The 9,553-nt window shown below is 44.4% G+C and overlaps 1 long non-coding RNA gene across 1 annotated transcript; it reads right to left on the bottom strand.

The window, feature by feature from the left end:
• Nucleotides 1-814: 814 nt before the first annotated feature.
• On the bottom strand, nucleotides 815-9,306 carry LOC125946785 (uncharacterized). Its single transcript, XR_007467878.1, has 2 exons — nucleotides 9,216-9,306; nucleotides 815-982 (listed from the first exon to the last, which is right to left on the bottom strand). It is a non-coding gene; the product is annotated as an uncharacterized LOC125946785 (long non-coding RNA).
• Nucleotides 9,307-9,553: the final 247 nt, after the last annotated feature.

The raw sequence follows: 9,553 nt of genomic DNA, 5'->3' as shown, positions 1-9,553 counted from the left end.
TAAGTTCAACGAGAAGGTGTTCGATGTTTCGGACCTGCAGATCGTGTTCAATGGCGGTGATTCTCTTGCGGACGAAGGTGCAGAGGCGGCGAGAAGCGTCTGACGGGATGAAAGGTTGGTAACCTGGGAGGGTGACCGAATCGATATGGGTTTCTTGAATCATGATGACGTCCGGTGGACAGGTGAGGGTACGTAGGTGTTGACGGATGACTTGTTGTTGGCGGAGATAGCCTCGGCGGTTCCACTGCCAGGTAAGTGTATCGTTGTTCGGGTGGGCCATGATGGGGATTGGGGGATGCCGTCATGGGCAGTGCCGGGGTTTCGCGGGCAGGGGGAGCGGGCATGGGGAGAGTTTGTGACGCGCTCTGCCAGGGCGAGAAGGGCGTGTTGTATGGATTCGACGGCGTTCTGGAGTGTTTCCATCGTGCTTCGTAGTGAGACTAGCATGTCCTTAACCTCTGAGCGCACTTGGCCCGCGGCTCCCTCTTGAAGAGCCCACTTTTTGGGGGCCGGTGTCAGTGGGGCGTCGTGGCTAGAGGAGGGGGATGCTTTTGAGCAGTAGTGCTCGGGAAAGTTATTTCGGACGAGGTGTTCAGACCACAACTAGAACAATCTTGCGATTAGCAACTTGATGTAGTGGAAGCCGCGATTGCGTAATTAACTTGCATGCGCCGATATCGGTAAGAATGCTCAGCGGAACGGGTGCGATATAGTATATTTGGGAAAGTTGTAAGTAGTGTAGATGATACAAAAGCAAGAGAAGCCCAAGGAAGATGAGATCATATAACGAATGCAATTTATTGCAGCTACCTGAAAAATTCTTTTTGGTGGACTGTCACTTTCTCCTGGCAGTCCGAAGCATACAATCCGTAGCTTTTCCTTTTCCTTTTGCGGTTATTAAATTTGTCTAAACAGTCCTTACTGGGGCCTTCATGTAACGAAGAATTCCGCATGCGAAGTTCGACTGTAATCATATCAAGACCTGTAGATTGAAGCAAGGACAGAAACGCATTAGAAGTAGGAAATCTATGCCACCTGTATTATATTTATCTTTTAAGTTATCTAATATTACTTTCTGAAACCCGGCTGCTATAATAAGGGTGCACCCGAAAAAAAATTCAGCTTTAAGCATGAAATGCTTTTAGCTCCCGTTGCCGGTGACCTTCAAGTGACCTTGAGCGAAAGTCAGAGCCGTTATCCAGGCACTCAAACAAGAACATCGCCGCATCGTTGCGAGAACAAAACGAGATTACTAGGGCAACCATTCAAAAGTTAGAAAAAATGCAGTCTCTGGTCCTCTCTCTTTGTACAGGACCGCATTACATGCGCTAGATACTCCCCAAACAAGTTAAAAAATTACTGCTTCCAATTCCTTCCTATGTTTGTTCACAATATCAGTCAAGCTGTAACGTCTAATACGGTGAAATTTTATTCATCATTTCCAATAGCGACGTTCAAAAGGCAGATAGAGAGGTTGTCTGTGCTGTTTTGAACTCCAGCTCTTCGTGAGTCGTGAGTGGTCCGCGACAAGAAGAAAAGTCGCAGTTTCGCCCTAAAGGCGAATCATCAATTGCGATAGCAAATTTACCAGTAGAGCATACGCAGTAAGGATAATAGTATTATGGGCTGCATCAACTTGGACACATTCGCTTACTAACTGAATTAACAAGCATGGTGTCAGCGCGCTCAAGCAAACATGAATAGATCACACTCGATGACCGCAGACAAGCATTGTCAAAACGCTGGCGTGAGCAAGTGCGCGGCGGGAGCAGTGACCGAAGGTTCGTGTAGTCTATCGCTTCAACGGAAACTGAGTGGCGAAAGCACAGTGCATACAAAGGTCAGAGCCGTGTGGAGATCGCTTTCAAGATAGGGTGCGCGCAAAGTACAAGTACGCAGTTCCTGGCAGAGTAGAAGCCAAGCACCCTCCCTCCCTCCCACGCTGCCTTCCAGTTTTCCTCCTTTCGCGTGGAAGATTGAGTTGCCAGTTCCCCTTGCGCCCGGTCACAAGATACGCTTTTAGTGCCGCAGCTAACCGTCGGCTCCCCTCCATCCATCCCCCCACGGCCTCTCGCACGACCGGTGACGTGGTGTTTGATCTCCGCCCTGTGTTCGCTCTCCGTGAAAGCGCACGTCCCTCGCGCCATTTCACTCGCACATACAGCATACGGCGCGCGACGACGAGGTTATCGCCGTTGGACTTTATACGAAACATCACGGCGACGATGATGACGATGGTGACGGTGACGGCGGGAATGCGCTTGGAGTGTCCATATAATTGCTACCGCAATAAATGTAGCGGCAGATGCTGAGCGCGATGCACCGTTGGAAGAAGAAAAGCGGTTGAAAGTGGCTGCACCACAGGCCGCAAAAGGCGCCATTTGGTAGTCATTTCATGCTTACATCTACTCTCAATTACAGGAAAGCCAGCAATGTTTACAGCGAAGGCTAGGTTCCAGGGGATCGCGTCCGGTAACGGAAGTAGATAAATAGACCGGAAGTAGATGAAGAATTTTAGGGATCTATGTGCGTGATGGTTGGTTCCTTGTGCCTGGTGGTTTGGCTCCATGTGAGTGGCGGGAAACATACCCAGTGCTTGCATCAACAGAAACAATAAGATCATGCAAAATTGTCACATACAGGACAGAGTTTTATGAAAAGTAAGCAACGGCACAATTGCATACTTTTGCCATCATAAAAGAAAATTGATACAAATAACGAAACCGCATGAACATGAAAACTATTGCATACACATGCTATTAATCATTAGAAGAGGAAAGGAGGTAAGCCGTAACATTCTTTCTTAAAGAGTTCATGGACACATAATTTTAAAATAATTTCTATGGCGTGTGTATGTCTGTTGAAAAGACTGAGATTCAGTATGAAAACATCGGGTTCCGTAGCTGGTCCGCACAAGTGGAATTCTGTAATGGTCGTGCCTTAATTTGTAAGGCACAAAACTACTAGAGTGCAATTCAAGATCTTTAGAAGGACTGAGCTTGATTTCGTTAAAGACCTAATAGAGCAATTTCAACTAATATAATTAATTCATTTTTAGACCGGAGTGTTCTAAAGAGTACAAATCTGTGTGGTCGTTGTATGAAAGATTTTCGACAGATCATATCACTTTGTTCTGTAATGTTATCAACTTCATAAAATTAGTTTTGGTTGTAGACCCCCAAAATTAGAAACAATAGTGAAGATGTGAATGAATTAGGGTGTAATTTAACTGCCACTTCAGCCACTTGGGAACAGGGTTTCTAATTTTGTAATAATACACAGAGGGACCTTGATATCTTGGCATAAATTTTATTAATTTGCTGGGACCAATTGAAGTGTTCTTCAAAAAGAACACCTAAACACTTCTAAAAAGGAACAGGTTCAATTACACTGTTTTCAAAAGTTTGTTGAAGTTCAGAATCATCAGATTTGTTGCTTGCTTGAGATACAACAACGTCTGTTTTACTAACATTTATTTCTATTTTATTAAAATTCAACCATAATGATAATTCTTGTAACCATGTATTAGCCTCAACATGTATATTATTGAAATGCATACCAGAGAAAAATACACTGGTATCATCTGCATACCGAATTATTGCAGTTCTTAGGATGGCTAATATATCATTCATATAGATAATAAAGAAAATTGGACCTAGAATAAACCCTTGTGGTGCACCATTGTTTCAGTTTCAATTGCTTCAGTTCTGACTGATGGCCATTAAAACATGTATACTGCACGCGGCCGGAAAGATAACTGCGAATAAGATTTAAGGCAACTCCTCAAATGCCATAAAACGGTAGCTTGTAGAATAAAACGTCATGCCTAATAGAATCAAATGCCTTTCTGAAATCTAAGAAAAGTCGGACTGTGAATCGTTTGTCATACATATTAGAAAGTATGTTTTCCTTTATGCTAAGCAATGCCATTTCAGTTGACTTCCTTTCCCGAAACCGGAACTGTTCTTTCACAAGAATTTGTCTGCTGTCAAAACAATTACATAGTCTATTTTTTTATAAAATATTCCAGTAGTTTAGAAAACTGTGGCTAGCCAGTTAGAAAGGATGACCGAAAAAAACAACAACAAATGGAGTCCGCTGTTCTGTACACACCTGTTACTGCCGTGCGCGGAAGCACACATAGGCACAAAATTCATGTTGCACAAATTATTTCGAGACCATACAAATGTTTCTTTTGTCTGCCCGCAACATTTTTCAGGCACAAATGCTGGCGAAGGTTTGTGCACAGCATTGCGGTCACGTTTGAAGTACCTCATGCTCCAAAAATACACCATTTTCGCTTGGGGTCCTATATGACAATGACATCCAAAGGCACTTTGGCCTATGTCCAGTGAGTACAGGAACAGTAGGCGTCCTAGATACGACTTTTCATCTAAATGCGAGCACACTAGCATTGTAGCAAGGATACGTACTTTCATGTGGACGCAATAAATGCTTATTCTTCCTCTTTTGATAGTTGGAAACTGCAGTTGGGGGCCTGCCACGCACGCCAGCTTACCATGCCGCTCGAATGTGCTCATTAGAGGGGCCGAGTCAGGCAGCGCTGCATGATGGCCACACGAGGGACATGAAACGCGAAAGCACATGCTAGCGTATTCACGACCGAAACTTTTGCAGAAAGAGAGAGTTTGAACTGAATGACAAAAATAATGCTCGTGAGGAGGGCGAAATATCGCGTCTTAGCACAACTTCGGCTACGTTCCTCTTGGGTGGAAGAAGATGCCAAGGACGAGGATTGCCTCCACGGACTGCACTGCTACTGGTAGCCGCACTCTGAAGGAGCTAAAACAAATTTGTCAATCTAATTGTGCACTTGACAGAATAACGTATACATGTAATGTTTGCGCCAATTCACGGTAGGTCGGAATATTCTTACAAATATATTTAGTAAAAGGAAGCTTCACTATGCATACATATATGTCGTTAGTCTTTGCTAAGATCGACACCTCTTCACGCCCTGTGAATGGGAAACGAAACTCCAGAGCCGCTTGTTCCGCGATACATTATGGAGTTGAGTAGCGGCGAACGATGACAAAACAAAGAAGGCTGGGGAGAGCCAACACGCCGGCACACGTCTCGTGCTGTACGAAAGCAGCTTACTATTGCACCACTCAACACTAGCTGACCGAGAACGTACTTCACAAGACTGTCAGGATAGCCGATGCATTGAGACACAAAGACCATGTAGGTGTTATGTACCCGGTTACATTCCTTAGCTTCGCTCACCAATATAAAAACTCTGCTGAAAGTATTTTCATGGGCTTACACAAAAAACTGTCAGCCCTTCCACTGAGGTGGAGATGGAAGACCAGCGAAGCTGTACTATAGTGGGAATTATGTATTTCCAATTATGACTATTCAGATGTGATGGTATAATTGGTTATTTGACCTATTAAGGAATGAGAAATATATATGATCTGGTGGTTTTCATTTATTTAGTGACCACAGGGACCATTGCCTTATGGTCGCTACGGTACACCGCCATATGGTGTATGGCAAAGGTTGGCACGTTCTTCATAAACATGTCGCCAACGCCGCGCACGTTTGGTGAAAACGCGGGAAAAATGCCGCCGCCGTCAACAGCAGTTCTGCGCGTTCTTTGTGTGACCGCACACAACCGCTATCAAAACGCTGGCGTGAGCAAGCGCGCCAGCAGCACCGAGCGAAGGTTCATGCGTTCTATCGCTTCAACGAAAACTGAGGGGCGAAAGCACAGCGCATACAAAGGTAGGAGCCGTGTTGCCGATTGCTTTCAAGATACGGTGTGGGCGACCACCCGGCGCCGCGAGATGTACAAGTTGCTCGCAGAGAAGAAGGTGCAACCCCTCTCTCCCGCGCTGCTTTCCCGCTGTCCTCCTTTCGCGTGGGCGATTGAGTCGCCAGTTGCCCTTGCGCACAGTCGCAAAGTATACGCGTTTGGTACCGCAGCTAAACGTCGCCTCCCCTCCCTCCCTCCCGTCCCCCCACGGCCTTTCGCGCGACGGAAGAAGTCGCGTTTGCTCTCCGCCGTGCGTTCGCTCCCCGTGAATGCGCGCGTCCCTCGCGCGCTTTCACTCGCACGTACAGCATTCGGCCAATGAGAGTTTTTTGCTACATCCGGACGCGACCATCGAAGACTGAACCCTTAACAGCTTCGCTGTAAAAACCTTTCGCGTCAACATCAGCGAAGCGACAATAGATTTCGCTATAACCGAGCACGACTGCTTCGTGCTGACTAAATGAAGTAGAGAGTCTTGAAGAACTTTGCAGAGCGGTGCGGCAAGAAACACGTAGACGCTGTTTAAGTGGATGAACGGCTGTCGGGGCGTAGTGTCCGAAGAGAGCCCAAACCTATTGGCTTCAAAGAAAGTCGGTGATTTTGAGCCTTCTAATACTTCTTTTGCGCCTTCCTTTTAATACACAGCCTGTGTAATAAAGTTCACCTCAAATGCCGTATTGTTGGTGCAGCTTTGTGCTCGCAGTACGGGACGAAATATGTTTTGGTCTCGAGCGCCAGTAATGCACAGTAGCTCCTGGTCGCAGAAGGATCTCACTCCACTCGTTCAAAGATAAATAGGATGATATCTTGGACACCTTCGTGTGCTACATACATTATGTTTGATGCATAAAAGTATCAGACTAAATTTTCACTGCGTTATATTAAGCACACATCCGTAAACAAGCCGTCGCTCCTTTAAGTCACGTGGAGATCGTAGCCGGTGTGTCTGTCGTGTTAATGGCATTTATACTGCCAAACGTAGCACTCTACGCAAATGTTATCGTTCAGCTATTTTCCTACATTCATCATCTGCGCCGGTTGCTGATTTTTTTACTACGTCAGGACAAGCATGTTTCATTTTGCGCTGTAAATATTCCAGCGTACGCGGAACCTCAGAAGCAATATATTTAACGTAAGTGGTCCATGAGAGTGGTAGTGGCCTTATGAACTCTGAAGGACTAGTACAAGTGGATACCAACTTATGGAATTGAAAGAAATGGCGCTGCAGACGAATAATTTATTTATTTATTCAAAATACCTTACACGCCCGAAGAGTGGACATTGGGTAAGGGAGCTTCAAAAATTTTACGTAATATAAAGAGCATACAAATATACACAACATAAAGCACTTTGTTAATAATAATACAAGGAAGAATCAAGCTTAAAAAAAAAACTCTAAAATCCTCAGATTAAAAAAAAAAGAAATAAAATGCTTTCAAGAAGCAACGCAGTATTATGCGTGCAGGGAGCATAAAAAACGAGACTTCACTCCTTTCTAGATCGAAAACAGATGAGCGTCGACCTGTTATCCACCCTAAAATTGCAAGAGAGAAATGAGTTTTTATTGTGACACAATGTTTCATTTTACTCAAGGCAGATCCCTCCGAGATTAATCATACCGGCAAGGTAAGCCACTTTATATAAGTAGTAGTATATAAATTGGGACTGGGCACTGCCTACATAGGGCGCTTTTTACATGGGATAGAACAATTTGTTTCTTTGAAAAAGCGATGAAGGTAAGAACAGCTTCTCTTACACAGCATCAAATGCCCACTTTGCTGCTAAAGTAGTCCCGAAGACTGCAGATTCTTGATAAAAGACCGTTGGCGTTGTGGTAGCTCTTTGGTGAGTGGCCAACCAAATTGTCAAAGGTAGGAGCAGTGCGGTAGCTACTCGGGCTTGTTGGTATGCCATAAGCATATTTAAGAGCATCTTCTTTCTGGGGTTTTACGTGCCGAAGGCAGTTCTGATTATGAGGCACACGTTAGTGGAGGGCTCCGGATTAATTTTGACCACCTGGGGTTTTTTGACGTGCACTACAACGCAAGCACACGGACGTGTTTGCATTTTGTCTCCATCGAAATGCGGCCGCCACGGCCGGGATTCGATCCCGTGATCTCGTGCACAGCAGCGCAACGCCTTAGCTAACTGAGCCACCGCGCCGGCTATACACTTAAGAGCAGTACGTGTATTTGTAAACATTTTCGAAAAAAAAACGGGCTATCGGAAATTGACTAAGAGATAGTGATATGATTTGGGAGATATGACATTATTTACACGTACTCGCACGTGCTCATCTTCGCTTGTGACCATTTTATTCGTTTTTACCTTCTTTACCTTTACACGAGTAGGAGTGGGCATGAGTTATAGTTGCCGAACTTGAGTTTTGAACTTGTGGTTAATGCACAGTGTGAATTATGATCAAATTACGGGAATTTGCTGGTTTGTTTTTTGTATCGCTATTACTTCGTACGTATCACGGTGTCGCTGTTCCTCTTCTTCGTGAAAGTGATATTTTTTAGAATAAAGTTCATTGACTGATTGATGCTACTAGATCACCAAATAGCCCACCTTCTGTTGTCTTGAGTGCATTCACCTATGAGACGACAGAGCACCGGTGTGTAAGTGACGTAACTTAGCAGCTCTGGTGATGTAAATTTCAAAACCAGTTGGCTTCCATAGCAATTTCCACAACCGCAATTTTTTCGGCAGAGAAAAAAAAACGTGAAAGAAATCAGTATTGTAAACAATACCACTAGTTGCATGGCTGCTTATAGAATGCATAATATTATAGAGGCTAGTGGTGGAATTAGTGATTGTCAAGCTGTGCTTACAAGCGACTGTGAGGCTGCTTTTTTGGCAGTTGTGCCTAATTCCCCAGAGAATCTATTGCTTCGCAGTTAACATAGTCAAGAACGTAAGCAGCGGGCATACATTAGAGACCATTTTTAAGAAACGCTTGGAGGTCTCATACGAATGCAATATTTATTAAACTGTTACATGACCGATCACTGAGTTTCACGTTTACTAGCCACAGAGTTAGAATTATAACAATGGTATTTCAGCAGCCCAGAAAGCCGCCTTTATAAGTGTGATATTTTCTGGCGTAAAGTACTGAAATTGAGGAAGAATCCACAGCTCATGCCCCACTGTCTTCTTAACCTCTGGCACAAGAAACTGATGTTGGAGCCCTGTTTTTCTGTCGCCCTTTCATAACTCATGGCCTTTCATGTTTCATTCATAGAAACTACGTGTTCCTGAAGGAGACCGGCAAGCAGCGTTAGTTGGGGCGACATATTACATGTTTTCACTCCGTTGAAATTATGTGCATACCCTCTGAAACATGGCTGAAACATTAAAAAACAACTTGAGGTATTCATCGCTGGCTGCATTCGAATACCGATATGTTTTCTTTCTAATAGATAATACTACGTACCTTTTCCTCTCGTAAGAACCTTGAACACGCCGCACTTGTCATCGGGGTCTTGGTACACTAGTAGTTCTTCTGTCTTCCATTCACTTACATTGTGTTCTATAAAGGCATGAATTAATTGTAAAGTTAATAGCATTCCTTAAATTGGGTGATGCAAGCAATATACATTGTGCATTGCGTGAATGAGTGACTTTTGCCTTACTAATAAACACATATTTCAACAATGTACACCGTGTTGACACCAGGGCCCAGCCATCTTCATGTTGGCTTGGAAGAGAAAGAGGCGACACGTCCGGAAGGTACCCTGAGCTTTATTAAAGCAGCGTAACGCTGCTGACATC

Source organism: Dermacentor silvarum, chromosome 7, assembly GCF_013339745.2.
Source record: "Dermacentor silvarum isolate Dsil-2018 chromosome 7, BIME_Dsil_1.4, whole genome shotgun sequence".
NCBI classification, from domain to species: domain Eukaryota; kingdom Metazoa; phylum Arthropoda; class Arachnida; order Ixodida; family Ixodidae; genus Dermacentor; species Dermacentor silvarum.
Note: the sequence above shows the minus strand (reverse complement) of the source record. Positions and strands in the feature narration are given on the sequence as shown.